Source organism: Triturus cristatus, chromosome 6, assembly GCF_964204655.1.
Source record: "Triturus cristatus chromosome 6, aTriCri1.1, whole genome shotgun sequence".
NCBI classification, from domain to species: Eukaryota; Metazoa; Chordata; class Amphibia; order Caudata; family Salamandridae; genus Triturus; species Triturus cristatus.
This window is the reverse complement of record NC_140589.1, coordinates 167,632,283-167,655,790: the sequence shown is the minus strand read 5'-3', so window position 1 is coordinate 167,655,790 and position 23,508 is coordinate 167,632,283. Positions and strand designations below refer to the sequence as shown.

Sequence of the window (23,508 nt, the reverse complement as noted above, 5' to 3'; positions counted from 1 at the left end):
CCTGTGTCAGGGTTCTGTCTAAGTCAGAATCTCCTTCAGTTCCCATAGTGATTCCCACTACACCCTTTGTCTGGGGACCAACACTGCTAACAGTAGTACTGGGAGCAGGTGCCTTAGGGGCAACAGTGTTGGGGGCTCCACCCTTTTTGCAATCACTAGTCCAGTGAGTTGTATTTTTGCAATGATTGCACCAGGGTTTCTTTTGACCTTCTTTCTTCTTTTTGGACTGTTGTTGGGACCCACCCTCCTTAGCAGTAGTTTGGGGCCCTGTTGAAGACTTCTGGTCTTTAGATTTCTGATCTCCACCCTTTTGGTCTGTTTTCTTCTGATCACCCCCTTGGCCCTGGTTCTGGTTCTTTTGCTTAACCCTGGTTCTGACCCATTTGTCTGCCTTCTTTCCCAATTCTTGGGGAGAGGTCAGATCAGAGTCAACCAAGTGTTGATGCAGTTGCTGGTTTTGACAGTTATTTAAAATCTGTTCTCTCATCATCAAATTATACAATCCTGTAAAATCAGATACCTTACTTCCCAGCAACCAACCCTCCAAAGCCTTAGTGGCACATTCAATGTATTCAGACCAGTCCTGAGTCTGTGTCTTTTGGGTGTCTCTGAACATTAACCTGTACTGCTCAGTGGTTAAGCCTAACCCATCAACTAGAACACTCTTCAGGACTCTGTAGTTTCTGACATCCTCTTCTCTAACAGTGAGGAGTCTGTCTCTGCCTCTTCCCTCAAAGGAGAGCCAGAGGATTGCTGCCCACTGGTCTTCAGGAACCTGCTGTACTTTGCAGGCTCTCTCAAGAGCAGTTATCCACTTGTGGATGTCATCCCCACTTTTGTAGGGGGGCACAACCTTAGACAGGTTTCTATTATCGAAAACCCTATCTTTGTCCTTAGGGACAATGCTGCCACCAGTGGGTATAGACCCACTCTCTTTATGCTGTCTAGCCTTGCTCAGTTTCTCTTCCATCAGGGCTACTTCTAGCTCCTGCTTCCTGATCCTCAGCTGGGCTTCTTGCATCTTGGCCTCATGTTCCCTCCTCTGAGGGGTGGTCATCCTTCTCCTGGAGTGACCTTGAGAGCCTCTAGAGCCATGGGAAGCATTGGAGTCACCTGAGCGATTCCTTTGCCTTCCAAGCCCTGGGTTAAGTCCACTGGGGAGATCCAGTGGGGTGAACCCACTGTCAGTCCCCAATAGCCTTGGTTTAGCTGGGCCAAGTATAACACTTGGCACTGGGCTAGTTCTCCCTTCATCCTCACCACTGTCTGTATCCCCCTCACTTTCCTCCTCTGTAGTATGGTTTTCATCTAAGGGATGGCTATTGGAAAGGGGTACCTCAGTGGCATCTTCAGAAGGGGGGCCTCCTGTTCCTGTCCCTAAGGGGGCTAACTGGGAAGCTCTCTTGAGCTCTCTTTGATTCTCATCATCTTGCAAGAGTGCTCTGAGCACAGCAGAGGTAGGGTTCTTGGGCTGTTTAAGGCCTCTAAGAGTCGCCAACTGCCTGAGCTCATTCTGATTAAGGGTAGCAAAGATGGATGGTGCCCTCGGGGGGTCACTTTCAACAGAGATGGGTACAGTGGACCCCTCTGCCCCAGCCATTGCTCTTAAGTGTGGGTGGATGTGTTGCAATCTACCTACACTTGGGTTTACCTACTAAACCTATCTAGTAGTTGTAGTCAGGGTGTGCTACTCCCTTTGCTCTACAACAACTAAGTTCAGTAGAACTTAAGTATATCTAATCTTGTTTTATATGTACCTACAGGTACCTATGTGATCTTTCAATTGGTAACCAAGAGATTACAATGGTAAAACACAGCAAGCTCAAATCCAACCGCTGCTCACCAATGTGAGAAGTTGGCCTGGTATATGCTGTTCACTAGTTCTAGTGACCACCTTGTACCATGCCAAGCAACCCTTATGGTGTGGTTGTAAGTCAACCTTTTTGGACTAGCTGCCCTAGTGGTAGCGTAGGCTAAGCAGTCTTTGAGGCTAAACTCGTGATGCGTGTTAAGCAAGCTGTTTTACCAATAGTAACCCCCTTTTATACCAATGAAAGGACACCACACAGATATATATTCAAAATATATATGTATTTATTTCTCAAAGTGACCCCTAGTCTCTTTATGAGCACAGGAGCACAAATCGTCAAACAAGATTATCACAGAATACACAGAAGTTGCACTTTATATGGATAGGCCCGGGTGGCCACTCGAACCATATACTAAAATAGTGGTATAAGTACCACGAACAGAAAAGGGAAAAGGCCGAGGGCCTCTAGAATCGCTGGGCCTACAAGGAGCTAACGTCAGTTAGTGACCAGGAGGTCCACGGGTGGCGTGTGCAGAGCAAATAGTCACACGCGTGCTCCCATAGGTTTCAATGGGTGCGTAAAAAGTACAAAGTTACTGCAAAAGGAATCTTCCGGATGACCTAGGAACTTAAGATTTGGAACACAGGCACTAGAGATGTAATACTACACTTGGGCACAGGAGTGCCAGCTTTACCTCACCCACAGGAAGCGGGTGCATAGGCCTCGAAGTGCGTCGGGTTTCTTCTATCGGTTCCGTGGGGCCTGTAGAAAAAAGTGCTGCAGGCGGTCGGTCGGGAAGAGATGCAGTGGATCCAAGGGTGGATCGGAGATGTTGAAGACCTGTAAGCAGAGGGGACAGTGTTCACAGTCACTAGCCAGTGACCAGCGTGGCACCAGGTGGGTACCAGGCAATGTCGGGTGCAAACAGGAAGGAAGGTGTAGCTTGACTCTGCAGCCACGTGGTCCCTGAAGGTCGACGACGTCCAGGAGTCGAGTCACGAGCTGTCCCACGCAGGCTCTCGCTGTCGGCGGTGTCGGCGACTTGATCGAAGCAAACAAGCCTTGGCAAAAGCAATTGTTGTAGGCAAGGAGATAAGCTGATGGTTCTGACCAGCAAGGTCAGAGGAACTGCTCCTTTGGAGGGGAGCAAGGGCCAGTCTGGAGCAACCAGACCAGCGGTGTTTGTCGTAGATTTCGTCGCCAAGATGGCCACTAGCCAGCGGGCCAGCAACCGGTTAGGCGCGTCGAGTGGCAAAATGCAGAAGGGCCCCACGCAGATCGTGGAGATGCTGGAGGGCTCACCTTTGGTGCAGATGCTGCTCGAGGGTTGGGCTTCTCAGGACCCAAAGCACAACTTGGAGGGAGCCTCGGTTGTTGCGCTGGTCAGCTTGTCGTAGTCGTTTCAAGATGGCTGGCTCCACGTGTCTCGGTGCCTCCACGGGTCTCCTCTTTGCAGGGACTGTGGATCGGGCGGTGAGAGGTCTGGAGGTCCAGGTCTTGTCAGTCTCTGGGCTCGGGCTCCGGCGGGAGGCGGCGGCAAAGCAGACGTTGATTCGCTGGATGGTGCTTGCGTTAGCAAGGTGGTCACTCCCTGACCACAGGGGAGATTGGCTTCAGTCCTCTGTGCAGCAGAGCGTCGAAGTTCCCGTCTTCTTCTTAGTTTTAAGTTGATTCCAGGATGTCTGAAGTCCTAGGACACAGCTCCTACCTTTAAGCGGATTCTAGGGGCCGGACTACCTGCTAGGTCCCTCCCTATGGGTGGGACCAGGAAGGGGGGTGGTTACACCCCCAATCCTTTGTCCAGCTCGCCCCAGGCCCGGGACTGGTGTGCCCCAGGACCGGTTTGAACTGGCATATGCACCGAGGCTCCTTGTGAGCCACAGGCATGTCTGGTTTCTTTCAAGCCCTACCTGACCAATACACAAAATCCTGTCTGGGGTGGTGCACGCACCTCCCCTGGCAGGAAACCCTTTGTCCACACCTCCCAAGCTGGAAGGACTCCCAGCAGCAGGAGGGCAGACTTGTGTCTGTGGTAGCAGCATCCATTTTGTGGAGCTGAGGCTATGTCTGATTTTACCCGGGTTTCAGGTACTGTACATGTCGTGTCCCTCTAGAAGGGTGGAATGCTAACCCCGTCGCCAGAATTGGCGAGGGGTTAGTATTCCAATTCGTATGACACCTTACTCGACATGTTTTGATAAAGCCAAACCAAAGATAGCATTTAACCGCGAGGTTCATAATGCACTTAAGAGTATATGGTATGACGATATCTGGAAACAGTAGAAGGAAGTTGTTCCGACCACTGCAGACAGGCTCAGCTCATGCCAGAGCACCATCTCACATGGAACCAAGCACTCTGCCTTCAGGATTGTTAAGGCCTGCCATAGGAGTGACTTATAGGTTACCAGGTGTCCCATTTAAGGTTAGGTATAGGTATACTACACCTAAGTAAGAGGTGATTACACCAACTTACCCCAGCTGAGTGATCAGCCAGTTGTGTCAAATTGTTAGGCCAAGCCTGGGGTGGCATAATACATGCTGCAGCCCTTGGCAGGCCTTGGGTACACCAATGCCCTGGGTACCTAGTGTACACTGGTACAGGGGCTGACAGGGTGATCCACTTCCAATTGGTTATGCACCTAGGGTGCATAGTTTTAATTTAGTAGAGAGAACAGCAGGCTGGGGGTCTGATTGGCAGGCCCACAGCCTCAATATGTCAAAAACCAGTGAAGCAAAAAGCAAAAATTTGGGGTGACCATAGGATAGCAGACCCTACTCTCCTACAGTATTGAAGGAACACCTGCTCGAAAAATGTTTCCCTGAACTGCGTCAACACCTGGTGGATAGCAAGCTGACCAATCCCCGGAAGCTTGCTGAGGAGGCGGACATTTGGGCTAGTACCCGGGTGTCCACAAGGGGGACTGGAGGGGATACTCAAAAGGCCGGACAGGGCGCCCCCCAGAAGAAAGAGGGAGGGGAAAAGAAAAAGGAGTTCTCCAAAGGCCCCCAAAATAATTTCCAAGGTAAGGGAACAGGATTCACCCCTAGGGCTAACCCACCCAGAAACCCTAATCCTGGCCAGAGTCAGCAGCCAAGGGTTGTCCATTGCTTCGAGTGCGGTGGCGTTGGACACTATAAGGGAGATGCGAAGTGCCCGAAACGACCACCCCCTCCCATTGGAGGAAAGGCCCCCGGAGTAGCTAGTGTAGTGCTCGGGGAGGAGATGCCTTTAATTAAGGGAAGGGAGTGGGCGGGTGTCACTTTAGTGTCCCTGGGAGAACGGGAGATGGTTCCTAAGATCCAGGTGCCCGCAAATACTATAAAGTATGGGCAGTGGGTCACCATCAACGGCCAAAGGGGGGAGGCTCTGAGAGACACAGGAGCCAGTATGACTATGGTGCGTAGCCAACTGGTGTCTCCAGAGCAGGTGATTCCCGATGTACTCCACCCTGCCGCGATGGCTGACGGCAGAATGGGCCACTATCCGGTGGCCGAGGTTCCCTTTGAATGGGAAGGGGTTGCAGGTTCACTTCGAGTTGCCGTAAGCCCTGCCGTGCCAGTCGATTGTCTGCTGGGGAATGACATGGAGCACAATGCTTGGAAAGAGGTGGAATACCGGACTCACACTGAGATGCTGGGTACACCTGACTGGGCCTGTGTGAGCACAAGGTCCGCGACTACCCGGAGAGGGAGTTCGTTCAGGCTGGAGCCTGGAACAACGGCCCAGCCAGCTGCCGATCAAGGGAAGAACCGAGGACAGGAGGAGCCTGCCTCGGCGTCCGCACCCCGTAGGACGGATAGGCCACCGGAGGTGGTGGACCAGGAGTCTGCGGGGGGGGATGTCACCAAACTGGAGGACCTACCCATCCCGGCCGAGTGGCACGTGGAGGGAGGCCCGACCAGGGAGGAATTCTGCCAGGGCCAGAGGGGGTGCCCTACCCTTGAGGGACTGAGGCGACAGGCCGAAGCCCAGGCAGCAGGGAACGTTGAAGGGAACTACAGTGTTTACTGGGAGGATGGCCTCCTCTACAGTGAACCCAAGGCACCCCTACATGGATCGTCACGAGCCTTGGTAGTCCCTCAACGTTATCGAGCCTTCCTTCTGGAGTTGGCTCACGAGATCCCATTGGCAGGACACCTGGGGCAAGACAAGACCTTTGCCCGTCTTGTCCCACACTTTTATTGGCCTCAAATGATAGTGTCGTCCGACACCTACTGCCGGACATGTGTGTCTTGCCAAGCCAGTGGGAAAACAGGGGTGAAGCTGAAAGCTCCCCTGGAACCACTTCCTGTCGTTAGCACCCCCTTTGAAAGGGTGGGCATCGACATTGTGGGTCCATTAGATCCGCCTACTACAGCTGGTCACAGGTTTATCCTGGTTTTGGTGGATCATGCCACACGGTACCCAGAGGCTATACCTCTGAGGACCATTACAGCACCTGTTGTGGCTAGGGCCCTGATGGGAATCTTTACCCGAGTGGGTTTTCCCAAGGAAGTTGTGTCCGACAGGGGGACCAACTTCATGTCAGCATACATGCGGGCCATGTGGAAGGAGTGTGGAGTGACCTACCGGTTCACAACTCCTTACCACCCCCAGACCAATGGTCTGGTGGAGAGGTTCAATAAGACCTTGAAAGGCATGATCAGAAGTCTGCCTGAAAGCCTGCGGAGGAAATGGGACGTCCTCCTACCCTGTCTATTGTTTTCCTACAGGGAAGTGCCACAGAAGGGAGTGGGCTTCAGCCCCTTCGAGCTTTTGTATGGGCACCCTGTGCGTGGACCTCTCAGCCTGGTGAGAGACGGATGGGAAAGAACTCCCAGAAAGCTTCCCCAGGACGTGGTGAGCTACATGCTGGCCTTCCGAAGCCCAATGGCTAAGTTGTGGAAGCAAGCTTCTGACAACCTGGAGGCCAGCCAAGCAGTAATGAAGGCGTGGTATGACCACAACGCTCACCCGGTGGAATTGGAGCCTGGCCAGAAGGTGTGGGTGATCGAACCAGGAGAGCTTAGCGCCCTCCAGGATCGCTGGTCAGGACCCTTTGAGGTGTTGGAGAAGAAGGGTAAGGCTACCTACTTGGTGGATCTTAAGACCCCTCGCCAGCCCCTGAGGGTGCTGCATGCCAACCGCCTCAAACCCCACCACGAGAGGCCCGAAGTCATTTTGATGATGGTGACTGATGGAGCAGAGGACGTGGAAAGCGAGCCTCTCCCCGATTTATTTGCGTCTCAAGAGAAGGATGGGTCGGTGGAGGGAGTGATTCTCTCCCCATCTCTAACTCCTGAACAGCAGGAGGACTGCCGCCAGGTCCTGGGACAGTACTCTTCGTTGTTCTCCCTTGTTCCGGGTAGGACCCACCTGTGCGTCCATGACGTGGACACAGGAGACAGCCCACCTGTGAAGTCCAAGATCTACCGGATGTCAGACAAGGTGAAGGCCAGCATTAACAGTGAAGTCACTAAGATGCTGGAGCTAGGAGTGATCGAACCTTCCAGCAGCCCCTGGTCCAGTCCGGTGGTGTTAGTACCAAAAGCCGCACCACCGGGTGGCCAACCGGAACTGAGGTTCTGTGGGGACTACCGGGGACTGAATTCAGTAACCAAAACTGATGCTCATCCGATCCCTAGGGCGAATGAATTGATTGACCGGCTGGGAGCTGCCCAATATCTAAGTACCTTTGACCTTACTTCGGGGTACTGGCAGATCTCTCTGACTGATGGAGCCAAGGAAAGGTCAGCCTTCTCCACACCCAAGGGTCACTACCAGTTCTGTGTGATGCCCTTTGGGCTCAAGAACGCCCCTGCCACGTTTCAGCGTCTGGTGAACCAGATCCTCACCGGAATGGAGAGTTTCTCTGCTGCTTATCTGGATGACATAGCCGTCTTCAGTAACAGCTGGGAGGATCACTTGTGTCACCTGCAAGCTGTTCTTCAGGCTCTGAGACAAGCTGGATTAACGATCAAGGCCAGCAAGTGCCAGATCGGGCAGGGGTCGGTAGTGTACCTTGGACACTTGGTGGGTAGGGGAGCGGTGCAACCCCTCCAGGCGAAGATCGAGGCCATCATGGCCTGGGAACCCCCCAAGACTCAGACTGAGGTCCGAGCATTTTTGGGCCTCACCGGATACTACCGCCGCTTCATGAAGGGTTACGGTACCATCGTGGCCCCCCTCACGGAGCTTACGTCCAAGAAGCAACCTCGACGGGTAGTCTGGACGGAGGCTTGTCAGCAGGCCTTTGTGAAGCTGAAGCAAGCCATGTGCGAGGCCCCAGTCCTACGGGCCCCAGACTTTTCCAAGAAGTTCATTGTCCAGACAGATGCATCGGAACATGGCATTGGGGCAGTGTTATCGCAACTCAATGAAGAGGGTCTGGATCAACCCGTGGTCTTCCTAACCCGGAGACTACTTCCCAGGGAACAGAAGTGGAGTGCAATAGAGCGAGAAGCCTTTGCAGTGGTATGGGCTCTGAAGAAGTTGCGGCCATACCTGTTTGGCTCGCACTTCCTAGTTCAGACCGACCACAGACCCCTTCGTTGGCTGATGCAGATGAAGGGGGAGAATCCCAAGTTGTTGAGGTGGTCTATCTCCCTACAGGGAATCGACTTTCAGGTGGAACATCGGCCTGGAGTGGACCACGCCAATGCAGACGGTCTCTCAAGGTATTTCCGCCTTAGTGATGAGAACTCCCAAGGGGTTGGGTAGCTCTCCCCACTTTCAGCTGGGGGGGACGCGTGTTAGACCTGTCAGCCCTTTGGGTGGTCCCTCCTCATCATTATTTATTTTGTCCCACTTTTGCCTCAAACCCTGTTAGTATTTTTTCCTTTTTGGGAACCACCAGACTTTTTAGTATTGATGCAGATTCAGGGAGCCATTTTATCTACCCCTGGAACTTCTGTCTGAGGGCCTGGAGCACAAAATGGAGGCCACCCATTGTCACCTGTGACATCACTGGAACCTACCAGCACCTTCCAAAACATTCCAGAACCCTGTGACAGTGAGAGGCAGGTTTAGAATGTTGGGAAGGCATCACCAGGTTGGCAGTTGGAGTTGGCAGTTGGCACCTGACTGGTGAAGAGAGAGGAGCACAGAACTGAAGGAGGAAGGAGTGAGGCAGCAGGGGTGGAAACTTGTGCCTGGAGTGGGGTCCAGAAACCCACCCTTGATACTAGTCCCTGCTGACTGAGCCCAGCCTAGAGCCCTGTGTGGGAGAAAGCAAGAAAAACCATCTTAAGGACCTGGACAGCCGGAACAGGCCTTAAAAGTAAAGAACAGCAAGTTCCTGACCTGGTTACTGGTAACTCTCTGAAGTCCGACGTCGAGAAGCCTGGAGACCTGGAGCCCGAGGTGGAGAAGCGGCGCTGACTGGAAAGCAGACGTCGTACCCGGAGCCGCCAGAGGTCGAGAGAGGGCGCCGACGGAGGTCGTGGAGACACCAGAGGTCGAGGAGGAAGTCACCTGAGGTCGAGTGTGCGGCGTCGACGGGGGAGTGAAGTCCGCCCTCCGGAGTCGCCGGAGACCGAGGTGAAGCGTGCCGGAGGTCTGGAGTGGAGATCGCACTCCGGAGTTGCCGGAACCTGAAGAGAATCGTGCCGGAGGTCGGGAGTGGAGATCGCACTCCGGAGTCGCCGGAACCTGAAGAGAATCGTGCCGGAGGTCGGGAGTGGAGGTCGCACTCCGGAGTCGCCGGAACCTGAGGAAAGGAGCACCGGAGGTCGGGAGTGGAGATCGCACTCCGGAGCCGCCGGAAGTCGACATCGAGCCAAGGCCGCCCGACGTCATCGAACCGGAGCCGCCCGAAGTCAACATCGAGCCAAGACCGCGCGACGTCATCGAACCGAGGCCGCCGATATCGAACCGGAACCGCCTCCCGGCGTCGACAAGAACTGTCATTGAGCCGAGGCCGCCGACATCGAACCGGAACCGCCTCACGGCGTCGACACGACTCCGGCGGCGTCGGAACTTCATAAAAAGGGCAGTAAGTGGAATAGAGGGCGCCTAAGGCCCTGTGAAGCCCTAAGAGACCATCCTAGAGGCTAGAGAGGTGCTGGAACAGCTTGATAGTGCCAGGGGTGAGCTGAGACTAATACAGAGGGGTTGTGTAGTGTGGGAGAGCCAGATCTCTAGATTCCCCCTTGATCTACCTCAGTTTAGGCCTCAGCCTGGTCCAAGCCAAGTAGTACACCCCTCAGGTCATCCAAAACTCTACAAGCTGGGATTGGGCCAAATCATCCCATAGTACCTCAGGAATGTGAACTGATTTTCAAGTGTCACTGTTGGCTTTTATTATTTATTGAGAGCACTGTATTTATTGTATTCATCCTATTTATGGCCTCACAGTATTTATTGCCTCACAGTATTTATTGTTTCACAGTATTTATTGTCGCACAGTATTTATTGTCTCGCAGTATTTATTGCCTCATAATATTTAATTGCCTTTTAGGTAATGCACTCATATTTATGCCTTGTTTATTTATGATCTACCTTATTTATTGAATCGTTAAGAAATTATTTATTTGACTTACCCTTTCTCAGGAAAAGCCTTGTGTACTGTGATTGTATTATTATTTATTTAATCAGCAACTAAGAGAAAAGAAGATAAAGAGATATATTTTCAGTATAATTTTTAAGGTGTGGTGTCGTTTTTGGAACGGATGCACGCATGGTTATTGTGTGGGTATGACGTATGCTTAGCACGGTGCCTGATCCCTGACCACTCGAGCCAAGCTACCACAGTGTATGTCTGGGAGAACACCACCACCCTTCCCGGTGTGGGAGTGTTTTTCTAACAAGTGCCATGTATACAATCTATAATATGTTCTGTATTAATTCTTTTTATTCCTATTTTTCAATTCTGTAACCTGATATTTGACTAATAAATGGAGAGTCAGAGAGCCTTAACTTTTGACTAGAAAATAAAACCCTTTAAACTACTCACAACTCTCATTATTGCCTTAAATATTTAATTGCATTTGATTTTTTCATGTTTATGCAAAGTCTCCTGATGGTGATAACATGGTGGCAAAGGTCCATCCCCTTTAAGAGGTAAACAAGAGGTAAAGATGTTTTGCATTGAGAAATTACCATGAAATTACCGCTGGATCACAACCGTACTACTATGGATGATTGTTATGTGAGAGAAGGAGAGAAGGTCGAGAAGTGAAAGGATTGCTTTGATAAGGGAATGGCAGTAAAAGAAACTAAGGTTTCAGTTTGGTATTGGGCCCTGATCAAAGCTCCTGTGGGAAATAGTGACTGCAGTAGGTATTCTAAACCCATTCAGGTTATACAAATCTTTGATAATGCCATCAAAACTCAAGACCATAGGATTTGGAATTTGAATAGAGTTGTGCTGTATAAGAGTAAATTGGATTTGGACGCTGGTAACAGTAATAGAGACAAAGCAATTAAATGTAGAGGTGGTGAAGCTCTTTCTGAATAAAATACAAGTTAAAGAGTAACAAGTACTCACAAAAATACTGAAATCATGAGACCTAGAAGGAAGGTTCAAATAACTAAGTACTTGTAGGAATGTGTAAAATGATTAATTACAAGCTTAACTGCTTATTGGTATGGTAAATATACATGTAAAGGGAAAATATATATATTTATATATATATATATTATATTTGCAATTGTATTTTTTGAATTTTAGGAACCATTGTTGGTATTATATTTCTTCTTTTATCTGGTAATTTTTATTATTATTAAGGGAAGAAGGTGTATGGTAGCTGACATTCCTCTTGGATATACAACATGGCCTCTGGCAACATGAGGAACAAAGACAATTAGTGGCCTATGGCAAACACACTCACCCCCTGGCCAGGCAAAGAAGGCATGGTAAAGATTACACAACATTAATTCAGCAATGCCAAAAATGGAACTCAATAGGGGAATTTTTTTTAACAAGTTACAACAACACACATCCTCTAAATGCATTACCCCATCCTATACACTGTTTGTAGGAAAATAAAATGGGAAATACCACAAAAAAACATTATTTGTATTTTAATCCAAGTCCATCCATGGCCTAAATGGTATTTCAATTCAACAGACACCACATAAGCAGTTGTTCAATGCACCCATGACTAGCACTGGGCCTACTGAAATGGAAGGCCCATTGGCACACTTCAATTAAATCTATATTCAAATTTATTTAAAAATATGGAGAAAATGAAGTGAACTGTGCAACATTTTTCCATTATAAAGGAAGAAAAATGACTTGCAAAGAAATAACTAGGCCCCTACTAAAACTACAGGCAACTCACCACAATACATTTAGTCCTGAAATCCAATGCTATATGCAGCAGACACAAAGACTGATCCTTCCAGCAGTGGGAGGAGCCCAATGGACAGGAACAGGAGGCTGGAGACTCTGGGACACTTCCTTCCAATTTGAAAAAAAGTATAAAAAAACAAGAATTTGCAATGCAATAGGTCTCTCATTTTTTAGAGTTAGAGTTATTGGTGCGGCAATGTAAATGTTTTTAACTTAGGACCATTACAGCTTAATGAAAAGTTTAAATATGCAAGACAAAATCAGTGCAGGTTGTTTTTGCTCTTGTGATGCTTTGCCAATGATGTCATGATTTAAGCATAGGGTGTACAATCTGACCCTGAGCTTTTTAAAACAAACACTTCTGAACCTGGAAGCATGAGGGAGAAATGCACCTTCCTGAAATTGCAGCAGTGATGTATAGATGTATTAACCTACAGACGGACGGGGAGGACCCTGGTGCAGAAAGCGTATGGGTGCGGCTGTATAAGCACTGATCTCACTTTTTGGAGTGCTTGCAGTTGTCATACTACAGGCGGTAAGTGGACAGGACTGAAGTAAAGTCTGTACCCTATAACGTGTGTACGAGTGCAGTGCCGTGGAAAACAAAGGCACGTGTCATCGCATTAAATGTGGGACAGTGTGTGATATTGTTGGTACAGCAACTTGTCCCCATGCATTTTCAGAATTTGCAGTTAATACCAATCAGTTTTGTGCACATTTTTTTTTTTTTAACAACAGATTTTATTTGGTCATTTTGTGATACATCGGGCGACAGCCCCACAATGGCACGTTGAATCATTCGGACAAAATGTCCATCAATAACCATTTCCATGAAAATAAAAATTTCTGCTGAACATGCCGGTAAAATAATAATCTAAACAGTATGCAGACAGTGGTCAAATTTCGAGGTACAGCACATGATTCAGCAGATACAAAATATATATCCCAGTGAGATAATAAAACAGTCAAGCAATAAGAACTTGGGGGACACATGGCAGGGAACAGAGGATGCCGCTCATAAGTCCTCCTCAGGTAGAGGGGCAAAAGGATTCCACGATATGTCGCCCACTGCGACCATATCTTGCGATGTTTCCTTGGACAGCCCGTAGCCTCAAACACTGCAATCTCGGCACCCATACACCTATCCAATTCGGTCTTCCATTTGCCTATAGTCGGGGTAGATGATGCCTTCCATCCCTGTGGTATGTCTCGTTTGGCAATAGAGAGGGCGAGGAACAATGGATGTTGTTTGTATCGGTTCCCCCAATGTCGTCAGTAGAGTGCAACAAAAACAGTCGTGGGTCCAGTGGGAGCACCCACCCCAGCACCTCATTAAGACATGACCTAACTCTATTCCAAAAGGGCTGTAGGGCCGTGCAGGTCCATATCGTATGGAAGAAGGACCCGTCCTCTCTGCCACACTGCAGACATACTGGGGATTGAATAACCCCCATTCGCCACAGTCGTACCCTCATGTAATAAACTCTATGTAAATATTTGAATTGGATGAGCCTGTAACGTGTGGAGACCGCCGCGCCCCTTGGACTGGCAATCACTTCAGCCCAATCATCATTTGTCAATTCAGGAATATCTGCCTGCCAGGCCAGTCGGGTCTTGTCTAGAGTGGTGGGAGTGTGTGTTGTCAGAGTTTGGTATATTTGCCTAATTTTGTGTAGTCCAAGGTCTCCCAACAACAGGCGACCCTCCAAGGGCTGGAACTCAGGGAGAGTCTCCATATTTCGGATCTGGGGGGAGAGTGCGTGTTGGAGCTGCAAACATTTATAAAATTGTGATTTATGGAGGCCAAAATCAGTCTGCAATTGCTGAAATGATTTTAATGTAGCGCACCTCAAAACATCTCCGGGGTCGAAATCCCCACCAAGTCCCACCCCGGAACCCGCTAAGTGTGCTAACAGTTCTGAGGTATGTACCATGCCACAAGGGTTCTGTCAAGTAAGTCGCCCTTTCCATCTCATTTGTCTGGTCTTCGCCCTCCATAACTGTATGGCTTACCTGCCAGCTGGTGGTAAATGGTCTAGCCTTGTGTAGCTAGATAATAAATGGAGTAGGAGGACTTGTTCCATCGCGGCGTGTTCAATAGCATAAGCCGGATCGGTGGGAGAATTGTACCATAATTCATTGATTACGAGGATGTGAGATGCAACGTAATATGAATAAATGTCAGCAGCTGTGATCCCCCACAATACGTGGATTGTGCGCAGGTGCAGAGCACCACGCGGACAGCTCCACTGCCGCAGAGGAACTTATTTTGTATTGCGCTTACTTGAGCAAACCACGCATGAGGGATGGGATAAGGTACATTTTTGAGGCGATATAAGGCAGGGAAACCATCTTCAAGATGGCTGAGCGCCCATAGAGGGATAAAGGGAGAGCAGACCAAATTGCTGTTTCGTTTTTGAGGCTGATCAACAGTGGGGTGATGTTGTGTGTCCATGAAATCTTGGGGCACGGGGAAATGAAGATCCCCAGATATTTTAAACAATCTGTGGCCCGGGACAGCTGCGCAGCCCACGATTCGCGGCCTTGATGCCCACACACTGGGAAGAGGATGGATTTAGCTGGATTAGCGCGGAGGCCGGTGGTACAACCAAATACTCTAAGAATTTTTAATATACGGGGTCCAGAATACCACGGGTCTGTCATAAAAAAAAGAACGTCATCAGCATATAATGCTATGTGATCCGATCTTGAGCGGGACCAATTGAATCCCCTGAGCACCGGGTCACTTCTGACCCAGGCCGCCAGAGGCTCAACCGCCAGGGCGAACAACAATGGAGATAGTGGGCAACCCTTGCGGGTACCCCTCTGGATTGTAAAGGGGCGAGAGGGGTGTCCCGCAATTCGAACTGATGCCGTCAGATCCGTGTACAACAGGCGTATATATGCCAAGAAACGTGGTCCAAAGTTGATTGTCTCGAGCAGTTGGAAAAGGTAGACCCAACTTACTGAGTCGAATGCTTTGTCGATGTCGGCTAACAAAAGGGCAGCTGGACGAACTAAAGCAGGGGCCGCAGCGATGGCGTTATGGACTCTCCTGATGTTATGTCTTTTGGCCCTCTGTGGCATGAATCCCGACTGATCAGGATGGATCAAATCGGTAATGCACCACCTAAGGCGGTCAGTCAAGACTTTCCCTAACAATTTGGGTTCGAAATTTATAAGGGAAATGGGGGCGATAGGAAGATGGGTCCTCAGGGAGTCGGCCAGTTTGAGAAAGAGCACTATCTCCGCGTGACGCCAGTCACTTGGTAGCCTTGCCTGCCCAGATGCGTCCACAATGGTTGCCAGTAAATGAGGCCCCAAGAGAGGCATGTGGGATCAGAAGAATTCCATGGGGAACCCGTTGGGGTTTGGGGCACAACCTGGCTGGATCGCACTGAGGGCGCCAGTCAATTCTTCTAGTGTTATTGGAGTCTCCAGAGTCTGCGAGGTGGAATGGATGGAACTCTGCTATAAGTTCGGCAGAGATCTGCTCCTTCCAGGCGTATAGGGGCGTAAAGTGTTTCGCAAATTCTTCAGCTACCCCCACCGGCGACGTGTGCACCAAGAGTGCCAGGTGAGATTAATGCAACAGATCAGCAATCAGATAGAAGATAAAGCCAGAATTACAGGTAGAGGATTAAACAAAGGCTTAAAATGATGGGAGGTTAGATCGAGGCATGATGCGAATGCTTGTAAAAGATAAAAAAAGATCATAAAAATGAAACATACTGGAGAGGAAGGAAAACTTAATAGCAGGAGTAAGAAGAGAAGGATACTTCTGAACATGCCTAGATTCAATTAGGGATGCAGTGGTTTGCATGCTCGTTCTGCGATCTATTTGCAGCCTCCAAGTCATGGTCCTGAATATGAGTAGACTGACTATCCCTTTGCCCGTTCCTGGTAGGGAGGAGGGTGTTGGGGGAGAAATCCAAGACTAACAGTGCCATCGATTAACGCAGCCTTGAAGCAAGTGAGGAGGTACATTGTTCCCTCTCCTGCTCACACGGGGAACAACCTTTACAACGCAACTATTACAACGCACTACACTTACAACGCAATTTTTACAACGCAACATCCACTACAACGCATTCCATTACATCGCATGACACTACAACGCATTTTTAAAAACTACCTTTACAACACATTCCATTACATCGCATACTACCTTTACAACACATACCATTAAAACGCATAATATTACATCTTTGATTGGATTAATGAAAGATCCCTAGTGCACTCAATACAGCCTACCAAAATTTTAGCTTTCCTTCAGCACTAGTGAAGGAAAGGTATGCATGTTCATTAGCTGTAAATACTATGCCAGTAAACACAACAGGGGAGTTTGAGGATATACACCAAATTATAGAGCAGACCCATCCATAATGACCACAAACACACGCCTAACCCCAAGTGTGCGGGTGTAGTATGCTGCTCAGCCAGGATGTGTGTAATTTAGAAAGTTGAAGGTTAGAACGTTGGTATGGTTGGTCAGTTGCTGTATGGGCTGAGCAGAGCACAGACTGCTCCTGGTGGGGCTTTCTTCCTGAATACTACTGGAATAAATACATCAATGATTTTACAAGGAACAGACTCCCGTTACTTATTTCATTACATTTGGGGACGATTTGGAAAGGCCCCGCGCTTCAACCTTCAATCTACCTCAAGATACTCAGAAGCAGCAGCTCAACTCATCTGGCACTACGAGCCCCACCAGTGACCCCTCACCGGTCGCCCTCAACTACAAAGTGCCACTTCCAACATGCAGGTCCTGCTGCCTTCCAGTTCCTTCCCACAGTTCCTGTCCGCATGAGCCCGCGTGAGAAGAAGCCCGGTCGAAGTTGAATACATAAAGCGGGCCACACCAGAGAGGAGCGCCGGTCTCACGGAACCCGCGGGTGCCTACCCCGCATAGGGACAGATATGCCGACACACTCCCCCCCCCGCAGCAGAGGAAGTCTGCGAGGCTGCCGCGGGAGGGAGGGAGATCTGCCCAAGAACTGCATGCGGCCAGAGCCGCTCGTGGTAGGAAATATATAATTTCCGCCGCAGTAAGGAGCTCAACGAGCGCACCCCATCCCCTCCATGCCGCGTGAACACTGCACGGAGCTGTGGCAGGGAGGGCGATCGTAATGTGTAGAATGGCCCCCGCCGGCCATAGAAGCATACCCCCACCTCGGAGGACCCCCAGCAGCGCCTACACGGGAGACAAGCGGCCAGCGCCGCCAAACGTGAACTGCAACTGAGGGCACAATGGAACTGACTGTCACCATGCCCCAGAAGTCCCGAATGCGCTGGGACACACAGCGTGGCAAGTGAGTTTTGTATCCCCCCAACTCACACACACACACACGCACGGGATAATGCTTTGTATCTGCAGTGACTGAAATGCCTGTGGCCTCCTCACCTGCCTTAGAGTAAAATAAGTGCAAAAAGACTTACCTGCTGCCCATCCCCTGTCCTGTCCTGCACTGCTCTGCTCCAGCTCCAGCTCCAGCCCCATCTGCACTCTACCGGAGCCTGGGGAAATGGAGAAAAGGAAAACGAGGGATAGAGTTCTGGCAGTACAGAAGGTTGCTGCTGAAGCCAAACAAAAGCAGCACTGCCACCCAGTGGCCACTGGTGGTATTGCAGACACCAAGAACATCAACAAGCCTACAGCAATCCAAGGAAGTCCAGCAGCTACAGGAGACCGACGGCAAGGGAGAAGAGGCAGCAAGGCACGTACCGCAAGGTCTGACGGAGGCGCGATGGTGAGCGCACGGGAGTGCGACGGAGGCGCACAGGAATGTGCCAGAAGCGCAGGAACGCGACAGAAGCACAGGAAGAAGAGACGGTGTGCCACAGGGATGCAGCGCCATCCCGCAGCAACAAGGAGGAAGAAAGAAGAACGGTGTCGAGCCACATCCACCCCAGCGAGGACTGCGCTGTCGCCGCATCAAGTGGAGCGAACCCTCGAGAGAACAAACGGACTCAGCGCAGAGGTACCCCGGACGCGGACAGTACACTGCAGCGCCTACACAAGAGGAACCCACTGAAGAGGATGGGCGCAGCAAGTATCCAACACTGGCGGGCAAGGATGTTGAGCCCCACCCAGTGGCGCCAAGAAGCTACCACCTCAAGTGATCGTGATACTAGGAGCAACGCTACACTGAAGATGTACCACGACGGTACGAAGAGTAGCACGCACCAGCGCCTGACAAGGCAGCGGACAAAGGTAGTCACACGACGTGAAGCCGACCAGCCAAATGGTCGCACCACAAAGGCCAAGCCGACCTGCCAAACGGTCGCCCCACAAAGGTCAAGCCGACCAGCCAAATGGTCGCACCACAAAGGCCAAGCCGACCTGCCAAACGGTCGCCCCACAAAGGTCAAGCCGACCAGCCAAATGGTCGCACCACAAAGGCCCAGCCGACCTGCCACATGGTCGCACCCAAAGAAGCCGACTCGCCAGGAGTTGCACAAAGAGGTCTGACGCAAGACCGAAGATATCCTGCCAGTGATCGGCAGCGCGGACCGTCAAGTGGTCCAAGAAGCTCAAGAAGAACCAAAGTAACTGGTGAAAAGGGAGAAGAACGAAGCGGACCATGAGCATGGCCCCACGAACTTCAACCAAAGTAATTGGTGAAAGGAGAAGATGAAGAGAAGGTCACGACCCTAACTCGGAATGCTGAGGAAGATGAAGAGAGTGTTCTCGGACGAGGACAAGACCAGGGGGAACACGTGCAGAGTGCGCGCGCTGCATGGAGAAGCCTGGCCAGACAAGAGGAGAACAGAAACGGTCCAGAGTAGGTCGTGAAGCGAAGAGAAGAAGAGACCAGAATGGCACGTCCGCCACTAAGAAGAAAGAAGACATCGCAGTGGCACGTTTGCCACTACAAGAAAAGAAGATGTCTGAGTGGCACGTTTGCCACTACAAGAAAAGAAGATGTCTGAGTGGCACGTTTGCCACTACAAGAAGGAGGATGATATCAGAGTGGCACGTCTGCCACTTAAAGGAAAAGGGGAAAGAAAGATCTGAGTGGCACGGTTGCCACTGTAAGAAGGAGAAGAAGTCAGAGTGACATGACAGCCTCACGGAGAAAGAAATAGAGGACAAGGAGAAGAGTGTGGCAAGACTACTCACACCTCAGAGACAAGGAAGGTGACAAGCGTCAGAACACAGTGCGCAAGTCCTAAAGAACACCCGTGGCACGGAGAAAAGACCATCTGTTTGATGATGCTTTCAGCACACCTGGGATCTGCAGAGGTGAGCAGGCCGGACCATTCGAAACACCCACCTTTGGGGTTACACGGACACTGGTCAATGCCAGCCGTGGTGACTCAGGGGCAAAGGCCTCAGGGATGCCGGTGAGAGAGAGTATCCCCGCGACGAGAGATGGTCATCAGCCGCCCTTCAGCAAAGGTCTCAGGAGGATGAAGACTTCGCGTGCTAAAGACAGGAGCCAACAGCCACCCTCCAGGTCTGACTGCGGCATCTGAGGTGAGACCTGCCGTCTCCTCCGCACCCGTACTTATCGGCATGGGAGTAACACGATACAGGACACTGAACCCAGGCCAGATCTGAGGAAGAGGGCCTCAAGGATATCCCGTGGCAGGGGAACACCTGTGAGAGGGGCATCCTGGTGAGAGGGGTGTCTTGCAATAACCCGTCTTTCTGCAAAACAGAACACACGCCACAGATAAAGAAAAGGACTGGACTAAAAAGATAAATGGCAACATCTAGCGCTGAACCAAAAGAACTCAACAACTGCGTTTGTCGCCAAGAAAGTAAAGCGAAGAAAGACTGTGAGAGCAACTTCAAGGCAGAGCCGTCAAACAGACTAACTCCATCGAGCACCCATGACTGGTGCCACAGTGAACTGGTGATCGCCCGCGACAGGAAGAACATCGTCCGCGACAGGAAGAACATCGTCTGTGACTCCAGGCTGCTGAAGCGTGAGCGACTCTGCAGAAGTTTAGTCACTGTATTACATCTGTATATATATGTCTTTTCTCCCCTAGGTTGGACATTTGACTCCGGGTTTTGTTATTAAAGATTGGGAGGAATGTAGTGTCCTAGCATGGACACGTTCTAGTGTTCAGAAGTGTATGCTCTACACTTTACACCCACCCACCACCTACGTCACTGGGTCAGGTGACTAGGCTAATAAAAGGGCCGAGCGCACGTGCTCGTGGCCAGTTAACCCACCATCTAACCATGTGTCTGCGTCAGTCATTACTAGCATGAGGGCCTAGGGCCCCAAACACCACACCTGCATGCCAGCTCCTGCCACACCTGTCTCCCTCAACACCAGTGCGCCAGTCCCTGCCTGGCTTTCCTCTCTAAGGCCTGCACCTACGATATCAGGGCTGTTACTCTCATGCACGTTCACAGAGCCACCCCAGTTGCCAGTCTCGTCAAGAGCAGCGTAAGTTTGCTACTGTGGAGAAGTATTTGCGGTGGCTGAGACTGTAGCTGCCTTCGGCACTAATTGTGAGTAGTTGGTGTATTTTACATATTGCCCCCTGGGTGCTCCCGTAATGATGGTTAAACTGCTGCCGTTCATTTTTAAATTGGCACGAGCTGCCTCCTGCGAAGATCTACTCAGTGCGTGCAGCCTCACCTGTGCCCTGTGCTCTTGTGATGCTTCATCATCATCCTCTATGACGTGAGCCACTCATTTTTGCCAGCCAAGCCTCCCACTGATTTCCGGCGTGCCTTCCACCTACACATCGATTTTACCCAAGGACATTGGAGCGCCTGAATAGATCTCCCGTAGGTACTGTTTCATTTTTTTTTTTTTTAAACCTGCTGCCTCCTCACATTTGTTTTTTGAGACAAGCCGTCTTCTTTGGGAACCTTCAACACCACTTCGATCTGCTGTTTACTTTTGACAGTCATTTATCGCCTTGGGTGCACTTCCTGCTTGCGAAACCTTCTTTATTTCTAATTCCATATTATACACCTCAATACTTTTCGGCACGCACGAAGTACTGTACTTTAACTTTTCCAACAGTGCCATCTAGCGGTTATCATTCACCACTGCATCTCCTCAAGGAAACATATTTTCGAGTGTTCCTTCTGTTATTTTAAATTGAAGTTGATTCCATCAGGCTCAATCTCGCCTGGAGTTACCCGCAAGGCTCACATCATTACCATATGGCATTTACTATTTTCATGGCTTTGACATCCTTTTCAGGTACTTGCCTTAAAATGTCATTAGCGCTGTTACTGCAAATTGCATTTTTACTTTGTAGTATGTTAAAAAAGGGGGAGGGGTAGCTCTACAATTACGTGGTTCATATCATATGTTTTTTTACTGTGTGGCAGCTTTATCCACACCAACTTCTTAAGCTTCTTCATATTACATGTGATTGTGTGTTTGCTTTCACATCTTCTTCTGCTCTGTATGTCAGTTTCATCTTCTGCGCTTTCCATGTCTGATACCTTAAGCCACATTTCATTGTTTTACACATTGCGTTATAAGTTTATTGCATGTGCATGTTTGTTCATCACATCATTTCTGGTACATCCACTCCCAATGCCCATGTTGCATTTTACATTTTACATTTTTACTTCATACTGTGTGGGTACCTCCCACACCTTTCACTCAACTTGAGGGACATTTTTCCTGCCTCCCTAATGCCCATGCTACATTTTACATTTTTACTTTGTACTGTGTGGGTACCTCCCACACCTTCCACTCAACTTGAGGGAAATTTTACTGCTTCATGTGGTCCTCCTCCACATCCGTCTCACATTTTCATGTAGCACATTGTGCCGTGTGCCCTTTCCGCACACCTTTTACCCCAACTTCCTTTTGGGGTTTTCATTGTTCAAGGTAACTTTTCTTCACAGTACTTTTCTTACATATCCATGTTACTTGTATGTGGTTTGACATTTTACTACTGTCTTGTGGATTTATTTTCTCAAAATCCACCTAGGTGTACCTTATACACCTCCCTTACATTTTGAAAGTGCTTTTCTTTTCTCTCTCCTGCACCAACTGTTCTATTCCATTTTCATTTCTGCTTGCCACCTCCATACGGGTCTGGCCAACCAGTGTGCCCTGGTGCTGATTAGAATGTCAATTCTTTACTCTTCATGTGTTGCACCACCATTGTTGCGCAAATTTCATCTCTCATTTCTTTGCTTGCTTTTCATTACATCATGCTTTCTCTTTTTTCTGCCCTCTACCATGCAAGATTTGCATCTTAATCAAATCTGTTTTCTCCGTTAAAGGGGGAAGAAGGGTTGGGTTCCTACTTGCCTTCATTTTTCATACTTCAGGGCTTTTCCTTTACTATTTATCATCCACTCATTATATGTTTCAATATTTATCATTCTCTCATAACATGTTTCAAAATGTATTCCTCATTCCATCTTTTCAAGATATTTTCACTTAAAGTTTTGCTTGTAACCTTTTGTTGTGCCTCTTTGAATCTCCCTTCACATTGCAAAGAAGGGAGAAGATGTGGTATGCTGCTCAGCCAAGATGTGTGTATTGTAGAATTTTGAAGGTTAGAACGTTGGTATGGTTGGTCAGTTGCTGCATGGGCTGAGCAGAGCACAGAGTGCTCCTGGTGGGGCTCTCTTCCTGAATACTACTGGAATAAATACATCAATGATTTACAAGGAACTGACTCCCTTTACTTATTTCATTACAGCGGGTTCTGCCAAACTGCCAAATCCATTTGGCAAAGTATTGAGAATTTATCCTTGCAAATAGCTTTAGTTGGCATGCCTGGGTTGAAACTGGGTTTAGAAAAATAGTTAGCTAACTGGCTCTAAATTACGAAACAGCAACTGGGATAAAGCATATGGTTATCAAAAAAAGCAATGTATGATTCAATTAGCAGCAGGATGAAGTTAAACTGCATGAAAGCATGGGTCTTACATCAAACACGGATGCAGTCTCGGGGGACAGTAGTGGGTAACGGATTTGGGACGAGGGATACGTTTCATAGGTGGGAAGGGCGGAGGCGGTCTAAGGGATGTCAGCCCCTGGAATAGATAATCGCTTGAGGGGGCGGTCTCCACAAAAGGATTTTGGCAGTCTTGTGAGGTCATAGATGGGTGCGGGGCAATCTGGCTCACGATGGGGTAAGAGAGACTCACAGGGGTTGGAGAAAAAGCAGACTCACAGGGAGTTCAATGAAGTAAAGCCAGGCTCAAGGGTCAGGAGGGAAAGCAGATTCACTGGGGCTGGAGGGAAAGGCAGGCTCGCTAGGGATTGAAGGGGAAGTCACGCTCATTGGGGTTTGAAGGAGAAGGCAGACTCACAGGTGAGTGTGAATGGGAAGGCAGACTCATGGGGGAGTGAAGGGGAAGGCAGACTCACAGGGGCGGTGAGGTGGGAGGCACACTGGGGGGACGCAGACCCTGGAGTGAGGAGGAAGGCAATCCTGGGGGGGAAATGTAAAGTGTGGAAGGAGTGTAG

General features: G+C 49.6%; 1 long non-coding RNA gene across 1 annotated transcript in view; it reads right to left on the bottom strand.

Moving 5' to 3' along the window:
* LOC146816582 (uncharacterized) overlaps positions 1-17,582 on the bottom strand; it is a 58,201-nt gene extending 40,619 nt beyond the window's left edge. The window contains exons 1-2 of the long non-coding RNA XR_014962463.1: positions 17,528-17,582; positions 12,075-12,193 (exon numbers count right to left, since the gene is read on the bottom strand). This is a non-coding gene — a long non-coding RNA (uncharacterized LOC146816582). The remainder of the gene's footprint in view (positions 1-12,074; positions 12,194-17,527) is intronic.
* Between the last annotated feature and the right edge of the window lie 5,926 nt (positions 17,583-23,508).